The sequence below is a fragment of the Mus caroli genome, chromosome 9 (genome assembly GCF_900094665.2).
Source record: "Mus caroli chromosome 9, CAROLI_EIJ_v1.1, whole genome shotgun sequence".
Lineage (NCBI taxonomy): Eukaryota > Metazoa > Chordata > Mammalia > Rodentia > Muridae > Mus > Mus caroli.
Genome location: NC_034578.1, coordinates 72,514,862 through 72,524,787, shown reverse-complemented (window position 1 = coordinate 72,524,787; position 9,926 = coordinate 72,514,862).

Below are 9,926 nucleotides of genomic sequence, written 5' to 3'. Positions count from 1 at the left end.
GCTCTCCCAATGAGATCCATGCTTGGGTTTGCTTCCTGCAGTATTAGTGAGGGTTTCTGTTGCTTATACTTTTAGAGGTTTAGTCCATTATTGTCATTGCAGGAAGTATGGCGGCACACAGGCGTACACGGTATTGGAGAAGGAGCTGAGAGTTCTACACCCAGATCAGAATGCAGCGGGAAGAGAGTGACACTAGGTCTGACTTGAGCTTCTGAGCCCACCCCCAGTGCCATACTTCCTCCAACAAGGCCACACCTCCTAATAGTGCCACTCCCTGGTGGCCCAGCATTCAAATCTGAGTTCATGGGGGGCCATTCCCGTTTAAACCACCACATCATCCAACAGCCGTTCCCACCTAAGAGAACACAACTCCCCTACACAGAAGCAAAACCAAGCCCCTTGTGTGAGTCTCACCTCCCGTCATCATGCTTTCACCCCTTGCTCGCTCTTTGCAGCAGGCAACAGAAGCTTTCCAGGGAAAGCAACAGCCCCTGCAACTGGTCCACATGATCCTGGTATGAGGCCGAGCTACTCCTCCATGTGCCATGTGTCCACCTCGTTTCTCCAGGTTGGATTTGTTAAGGGAAAGACTGTACTCAGTAGCCCTCAAAACAGTATTTTCTCCAGTGGTTAGAGGTGGCCGAGAACAGGACCATGTGTTACTACTGGGCATCACTTTATGTCTTGTCTCAGGATATCAGCAAAAAGCTTATTGCAGCTGCTGCCATAGGGTTCTCCCCTGCTTGGGGTTCTCCCCTGCTTTGCTCCCAAAAGGGATTCTCTATTTCTTCTTCCTATTTCTATCTAAAAAAAAAAAAAAAAAAAAAAGAGAAAGAAAGAAAGAAGAAAGAAAGAAAGAAAGAAAGAAAGAAAGAAAGAAAGAAAGAAAGAAAGAAAGAAAGAAAGTGAGGAGGATGGGTGGGTGGAAATGAAGGAATTGGAGAAACAAAAAAATGGATGAAATGGGAAAACTAGAAGAGACACCACTGTTGGTACCAGGTCCTCCAAAACCTGTGACATCACATAGGCGACAGCATGACCTATACACACACCTGTTGCCATGACAGTGGTCACCATATTCCCAGAATCCATTGGGCTCACCTCCCACCTTTACCTGTAACCACATCACCATCCATACATATAAGAGGAATGCCCCTCCCTCCCTCTCTCTCTCTCCCTGCTGCCACCTTGACCTTTTAGCTAAGTTGGGAGCCTCTATTTCCTTTGCTCTCCCCACCCACTCTCCTGAACTGCTGCTCATCAGCAGTTCCTCTGCTTCTCCTCCTAGCCAGTCAACCTACTAACACGAACATGTTGTTTCCTTTACCAGCTTCTCAGGTGGACCCCCAAGTCTGGGACGTCCAGAGCCCCTCTGTTGCTAAACATCACTCCCCTGTTGTCATCCAGTTACTGCACTCTCCCAGGTACATCACCCAAGCCCACATGCCCAATGTCCTCTCTCTCTCTCTCTCTCTCTCTCTCTCTCTCTCTCTCTCTCTCTCTCCAGAGCCTCAGGGGACTTAAGCCTATCATTTCTGACTTAAGGAAAAAACTCCTTCACCCCACCTCTTCCCCCTTTAATACCCTTATACTAGCAGTTAAGAATCCCCTGGTTCGCCGTGCAGTGGTGGCACATGCCTTTAATCCCAGCACTTGGGAGGCAGAGGCAGGCGGATTTCTGAGTTCAAGGCCAGGCTGGTCTACAGAGTGAGTTCCAGGATAGCCTGGGCTATACAGAGGAACCTTGTCTCGGGGGGAAAAAAAAGAATCACGAATCACCTGGTTTGTACTGGCCGGTTTTGTGTGTTGACACAGTTGAAGTTATCACAGAGAAAGGAGCTTCAGTTGAGGAAATGCCTCCATGAGATCCAACTGTAAGACATTTTCTCAATTAGTGAGCAAGGGGGAAAGGCCCCCTTGTGGGTGGGACCATCTCTGGGCTGGTAGTCTTGGTTCTATAAGAGAGCAGGCTGAGCAAGCTAGGGGAAGCAAGCCAGTAAAGAACATCCCTCCATGGCCTCTGCATCAGCTCCTGCTTCCTGACCGGTTTGAGTTCCAGTCCTGACTTCCTTGGTGATGAACAGCAGTATTGAATTGTAAGCTAAATAAACCCTTTCCTCCCCAACTTGCTTCTTGGTCATGATGTTTGTGCAGGAATAGAAACCCTGACTAAGACAATCCAAGACCTCAAGCCCATTAATTCTGCAGTGGTTCCCCTCCATCCTGTTGTAGCTAATCCTTACACACTTCTTTCCACTGTCCCCTCTCATTTCTCAGTCTTAGATCTCAAGGATGCATTCTTCTCTATCCCTCCCGACGCCCAGTCACAGATCATATTTGCCTTTACCTGGACAGATCCTGACACCCACTTTTCTACTCAACTTACCTGGACTGATCTGCCTCGGGGATTCCGGGACAGCCACACCTATTTGGCCAGGCCCTGGCTTCTGACTTATTCTCTTTCTCTCCCTAAAGCTAAGATTGTGCTTTATGTAGATGATGTCCTTCTCTGTAGCCCCGCTCTAGAGATTAGCCAAGCTGATATCTCTGTTCTTCTAAATTTCCTTTCCAGTCGAGGCTACAGGGTCTCACCTTCTAAAGTCCAACTGTCCACTCCTCAGGTCACCTATTTGGGACTAACAATTACCCCAGACCACAAGAAAACGTCTGATTCAGTCTCAGACTGTTCCTTCTACAGAAGAAGAGATTTTATCATTCCTAGGAATGGCTAACTTCTTACGTTCCTGGGTTCCTTCCTTTTCCCTTCTTTCTCTCCCCTTATGTGAAAGCAGCATTAGGCCCCACCCACGAACCACTTCTCAAACCTGTTACCAAGCCCTTTCAGAGGCTCCAACAGACTCTCCTTAAGGTCCCAGCCTTACATCTCCCTGACCTGACTCGCCCTTTTGCCCTGTAAGTAACTGAAAAGGAGGGATTTGCCCTTGGAGTCTTAAGTCACCAACTGGGACCTTCTTTTGCACCTGTAGCATACTTGTCAAAAAGACTAGATTTAACCATCCAGGGGTGGGCACCTTGTATTAGTACCTTAGCAGCCGCTGAACTCCTTATTTGAGAGTCAAAAAACTAACCTTGGAGGCCGGGCGTGGTGGCGCACGCCTTTAATCCCAGCACTTGGGAGGCAGAGGCAGGCGGATCTCTGAGTTCGAGGCCAGCCTGGTCTACAGAGTGAGTTCCAGGACAGCTGGGCTACACAGAGAAACCCTGTCTAGAAAAACCAAAAAAAAAACCAAAAAACCTAACCTTGGGGTCACCTATAACTGTCCTCTCTATTATAATCTGTCACAGCTCCTATTTTACAAAGGCTTACAGACTCTACCTCCCTCCAGAGTTCTTTCTCTTCAGGTAGCACTAATGGAAGATTCCACACTCACCTTCCGATCATGCCCGCCTCTTAATATTTCCAATCTTCTTCCTCGGCCTTCACACATACAGGAGGGCACATTGCCTCAAGCCTTTTATACTTGGCATACAGGTAGAAGCTCCTTTCTCTATGAAGGGGCTAGAAAAGCTGGCTATGCCGTAGTGTCAGACACCGAGGTGGTGGAGGCACAGGCCCTTCCTGCTCATACCACCAATCAACAGGCTGAACTAAGAGCCCTTACCCATGCCTTTCAACTGGCACAAGGACAATCCCTCAACATCTACAGCTTCCAGATCAGCTTTCCATATCCTCCTGTCGCACACCACTATCTGGAAGGAGCATGGGTTACTTACCACAAAAGGAGGGTCAGTAACTACTTCAAACCACATTATGACCATGCTAAAGGCCTCCCAACTCTCCACAGCTATGGGAAACAACTGAGCCGATGAGGCAGCCAGAGCTGCGGCCCTTAGGGACCTAGACTCATCTCCCCCTCCTCAGGACATCCTTACACTGCAACTCACATCCCTACCGTCACCCCCTGACACTCGCAAACTCTGTCCTATCTTCACCAACTCTTTCATCCTAATAACCAAGCACTGTCTTATTTTCTTAAGACCCACCTACAGCCTACTCCTGAAGACTTAAGTTTCTTACAATCTATCACTGCTTCTTGCAAAATCTGTTAGATGTCAGACTCCAACTCAAGGTATCGTAGTGCCCTTTTCCTATCAGCCTAGAGGTTCCCTTCCTGGAACTGACTGGCAACTTGACTTTACCCACATGCCCACTGTCATGTGCCAAGTGCCTCCTGGTCTTGGTGGCCACCTTCTCGGGGTGGATGGAGGCATTTCCCACACTAACAAAAGGGCTCACAATCTGTGATCTCCTCCTGTGAGAGATCATCCCCCAGTTTGGTGTCCCAGCCTCCCTCCAGTCAGACAATGGTTCCGAATTTACTTCCCAGATTTCTCAAATTCTATCTAAGGCCCTGGACATCCCCTGGTATTTTCACATTCCCTACCACCCTCAATTTTCAGGTAAGGTAGAAAGAACTAACTGCTCTTTAAAAACCACTCTTGTTAAGCTGTCACAGGAACTTCACCTTGATTGGGTGAAACTCCTACCTCTGGCTTTTCTCAGGCTACGAGCTCTCCCCAAGTGACCTCTCCTCATCTCGCCCTTTGAACTCATGTATGGACATATGGTCCTAACTCCTGGACTTCACCTAAACGCTCTCCCCTCCCAGACCATCTACTCATCCCATTACTTTGCCACCTCCATTCTCTCCGATGGAACTTTGCTGACCACCATCTACCACAGCCTCACAGTCACCTGTCCACTGTCTGTCAACATTGGAGACCAAGTCCTCTATCCTCTCCAGATCATCAGCCTTCACCCCTCTCTCCCAAATGGCAGAGCCCTTTTAAGGTAATCCTCATGACCCCTACAGCTGCTAAACTCGAATGACTCTCTCATTGGGTCCACCTGTCTCACCTCAAACCTTTCATCCCTCCACCTAAAAATGACTCTTCTTCCTACATGTCAACCCTAACAGGACCCTGCTCTGTTAAGCTTCGGAGAGCATCAAGACCACCCACCTTGTCCCCAATTCCAGAAAATGAGGCTCCACTCTGGCAGCTGAGCTCCACCTCACTGGATTAGACACGGGCTTCTCATCTTCCCCCTACTATTTGTTTCCATCCGGGGTAGCCCTTACATCTGGAGATTCGAGGTTTCAGAAACCCCCACAGATGATAAACAGTTTCCAAATAGGGTCAGGAAACTGATCCATAGCTGGATGCCAGGAACAGATCCAAATCGCTATCATCCCTGTATCTGTTATCCCATCTAAATATTATGATCTCTCTACTTGCTTTCTCTTTGGACCAGACAAAAGATTATTGTAGAAAATGGCCAGATGAGTATGGGGGCTGCCCATATTGGTCTTGTCAGATACATACATATGCTAGGATCACAGACCAATCATTTTTTCTATCAACACCAAAAGACACACAATTGTACATACAAGACCCATGGGATTCCAGGTGGGAGACAGGAGTTGTCGGTAAGCTCTACCATAAATATCAGCCTAGTTCCCCAGTAAGTACTATCCATATTCAGAGAAAATATGTCTCAAAAATATGTCGCCTAGATATCAGAAAAGTAGGGGAGATAATCAAACCCTCCTCCGAGGTCCTTACTTCTTTGACATCACCCCTCATAAATGGTACTAGTCATTTCTCCTTTTGCTTCAGACCTTCACCTCGACATACCAACTCCTTAATGTCACCAGGCCCGGTTGCTTTAAAGACTGCTGATTATGGGTACCCCCTGGAATTAACTCACAATTGTCACTTACAGCCTCTCCGGTGATACTGCCAAGTAACCTCACCTCACCTTTTGTCAGCTGCCCTGACTCTGATGTTGCCATGACTCCATACCTTACCTCTATCCATCTCTTTGGCATGGCAAACCTCCAGGAGACATACTGTAGGAACACTAAGCTCCCTAGACTGCAATAGAACCATAACCTTGATATATCATCTCTGCCACAATGCCCTGCAGTCCAGATCACGTCAATCCTCTGTGGCACTCAGGCATATCGCCTACCCGCCAGCTGGTCAGGTACTCCTGCATGTTGGTACTCCTTTTCCCTGAACTGGGAGTAATCCAGGGCAATGAGCCCCTGCCAATCCCAGTTGTAGATATGATAGCTGCTCAACATAAGAGGGCAGTTCAAGTTGTACCACTCTTGGTCACTACGGGAATAGCCATAGGTGCTGGCACTGGAAATGCAGGGATAATGACTTCCGTGACCCAATATAATAAGTTCACTTCCCAGTTTAAAAGCGATCTTCAAGAAATGTCTGGAATTGTGCTTGAAGCAATCGATTCTTTGGCAGTCATGGTGCTTCAGAACAAATCGGGGCTAGATGTCCTTACAGCTAAAGAAGGTGGTTTTGCCTGTTCCTCCAAGAAGAATGCTGTTTCTATGTAAACCAATCTGGGATAGTGAGAAATAAAATCCAGGAGCTACAGTCAGACATCAAGAACTTCAGAGACCGTGAGAACTCCAGTTCTGGGATTTTCAAAAACCCAATATGGAAGTGGGTACTCCCTATTGTAACGGCTTTTCTAGTCATCCTCCTGGTGGTATTATTTGCTCTCTACCTCATTAATCTTGTTTCTACATTCCTCTAGTGACAAATACAAAGAAACTTCTAACCAAACTATTAGTCAGTTCCTGTTATAGGATTACCGGCCACTGTCCACAGAGGAACCTGATGCAAACATTTACCATACCAAGTGGATCCCAATGGTGAAAGTCAACTACACCCCAAAATTAACGACACCCCTAGACAGCAGGAAGCAGTTTAAGAGACACATCACCCTTGTTCCCTTTTCACCATCGGCTTCTCCCTTCTCTTTTCTTCTCTTTATAATAAGAAGGGAGGACCATTGGTCCCAGGACCTCTGAAACCTTTGACATCACATAGGCGACAGTGAGACCTACACACCTGTTGCCAAGACAATAACCACTATATTCCCAGAATCCACTGGGCTCACCTCTCACCTTTATCTGTGACCACATCACCATCCATCCATACATATATATATATGGAATATATATACACATATATATATGGAATGCCCCTCCCTCTCTTTCTCTCTCTCTCTCTTCCCCCTCTTCTCTTTCTGCCGCCACCTTGCCCTTTCTCCTCAATAAACCTCACGTAGAATGGTTTGGCCTGGTGTGGTCTTTCTGGAGCAGCCACCGTGATACCAACAACCATTCTCTTGTTTCTGAAAGGGTTGCATAGTTGGCTGTGTGACTGGGGAGGTGATGGGTAGAAGTGGGAGCACTTGGAAAGTGAGCAGTGCTAGAAAGAAGGAGCAAAGGGACTCAGACCCAGGGGCTGAGAGTCAGAGCTTCCCATGGGATCAAAGAAGGAAGCAAATGGAGGCAGAAGGCAGATCTCAACCTGCCACTGAGTCCCACGGCCCCTGGACCGGGCAGGGAGCAGGATGTGCAGCCTCCGGGAGCGGGAGGCCATGCAGGAAAAGCAAAACCCGCTGGGTTTCAGGGAAAGGGTCTGCCTGGAACCACCTGTACCTCCGCAGGGGCAGCCTCAGGTTATGAGGTCACCACCATTAGCTTTCCTGCCATCTCAAGACCCCATGCAAGCCTTTTCAGACTAGAGTGGCCAAGAATCACCAGGTTATAGGGGAGGAAAAACTGATCCAAAAAGTATTTGGTTCATTGATTATGTCTAGTTATAACTTCTCACTGAACACAGTACAATTAATGGCATGAAACAGAAGAGGAGAAATGTAATGAGAATTTTTTTTTTAAGCCCAGTTATGGGCTGGAGAGACGGCTCAGTGGTTAAGAGCACCAACTGCTCCTCCAGAGGACCTGAGTTCAATTCCCAGCAATCACATGGTGGCTCACAACCATCTGTAATGGGATCTGATGCCCTCTTCTGGTGTGTCTGAAAAACAGCAGCAGTGTACTCACATACATAAAATAAATAAATAAGAATTTTTAAAAGAGTAAGGTGTGGGATATGGGGCTGCTTCGGATTGTCCACTGCAGCTGACTGTGATTTGTCTTGTGCTCTGGCAGGAACGCGATTCTGCCCAGTTGAAGACAGTTTATGATTGGCCTTCTGGGGAACTCTATGAGAGGCACCTGCTGCTCCTCCCACTGTCCCCCTCCCCTCCCCCCCTCCCCCGTTGCTCCTCCTAGCTGCTGGTTTTTCCTGGTTGGAGATAATTCTGAGAGCTCTCCGTCCTGAGCAGCTGGGACTTCAGACAAGCATAGCTTTGCCCAGCTGAGCAATACCTTTTTTATTTAGTAGTTTTGTGTGCTTAGGACTTCCTGATTCCAAAGCATTACCCTGGCTGGGGTGGAATCCCAGCATGCAGTCTGAGCTTTCCCATTGCCTTGTGTGCTAACCTAAAACCTTGCCGTACTCTTTTAAAACGACCAGCTTGTTGATTCCGCCGAGCTACTCTTTCCTATCAGTCATTGTGTCCTCCCCAAATCCTCATGCTGTAGCCCCAGTATGCAGGGGTGGTGGGATTTAAAGATGGGCCTTTGGAAGGCAGATCAAGAGAAAGAATGCACACACTTAAAGCCCTTGCAATTCCACATACCCACTTTATTTGTCTCAGTCTTATTCATGAGTTACATTTGTCTTGGTTTTGTTTGACGCCTGAACAGACCTTTATGGCCCTGTATATTTCTCTGTCCTTTGAAGTCAAGTATTAAAGTTTTTCTTGTACTAACATATCGAAACACTCGAAATGTTTTATAAGTAGAAAAGCAATTAATTTTCTGACATTTAAATAACAAGTATTATCCGCACAGCTTATAACACAATAAAGTGTCTTTTGAAGACTAGACCATAGGCATTTAAACATTGTATACTGAAACAAGTAGCTTTATAAAGTTCATCAAATATCCTATATTCAGACTTTTTTTTTAATCTCTTTAGTTTTAGGACCTGACATTCACTCCTTATGCCTCCTCCTTCAGAAACAAGCTTGCTGTGGGGAGGAGAGTGAATGGGAACAGAGTATAGCATGTGTATGAAGATGCCACTGGGAAACCCTGCTTTGTATGCTAAGCTGACTTATTAGTAAAAGATAAAGCTTATTCATTCCCCTGAGATGCTCTTTCCTGCCTTATGGACTCTATTTTTATCCTCCCCAAATTCCTGTGCTGAAGCCCCGACTGGGAGTAGTGGTGGGATTTGGAGATGGACATCTGGAAGGCAAGTGAGAATATACAAGGTCCCCAAAGTGGGACTCTCATCCTAGAACTCATGGTTTAGGACCAGCAAGAAGGTAGCTGGCCATCTGTAAGCCCTCACTAGGACTAAGCCTTGGTGTTAGGATGTGAGGCATTAAGTCTGTTGGAGCCACCCAATTTGTAGCCTGTACTGCCAGGGTTGAACCATGCAAAATGGTCAGTAGTAGGCCATCTTTGTATCAGTGTGCAGTTGGGTCTGTCCATAACATGTTTCACTGACTCTGAGGGTGGGGGGTGGGGTGACTAACGCCCAATGTCCTTTGCCTTACTGCAAATCATGTCTTTTGTATACGCCAATTTAGTTTTATGGACAGACAAGAGTGTGTGTAAATTGGACCATATGAAATTATTTTTGGTTCAAGTACATTCAGTAATCAACTTGAAGTACATTACTAACGGCCCCAGGCTGGCCTCAGACTCAAAGTAGTCCTCCTGCCTCAATCTTTCAAATGCTGCAATTAAGCCTGAGCTGTAAGTCAGCCAGACCTGGCTGAAATCACTGTTTTATAAATAAAAATGGCCGTGTTTATCCTCCTGGGGATGGTGAGTCATGAAAACTCATGCAGCCCAAGGTGCAGCTCTCCTGATCGTGAGAGGCCGAGAGGCCAGAGAGTGCTATGGGCGGGGCCTGATCAGTGCTCCCTGAGTGTTCCCTGAAGCATCCCAGTTAAAATTGCAGAGCCCAGGGATGAAGTCTGCATGGCTAAACCACCTGTAATGCCA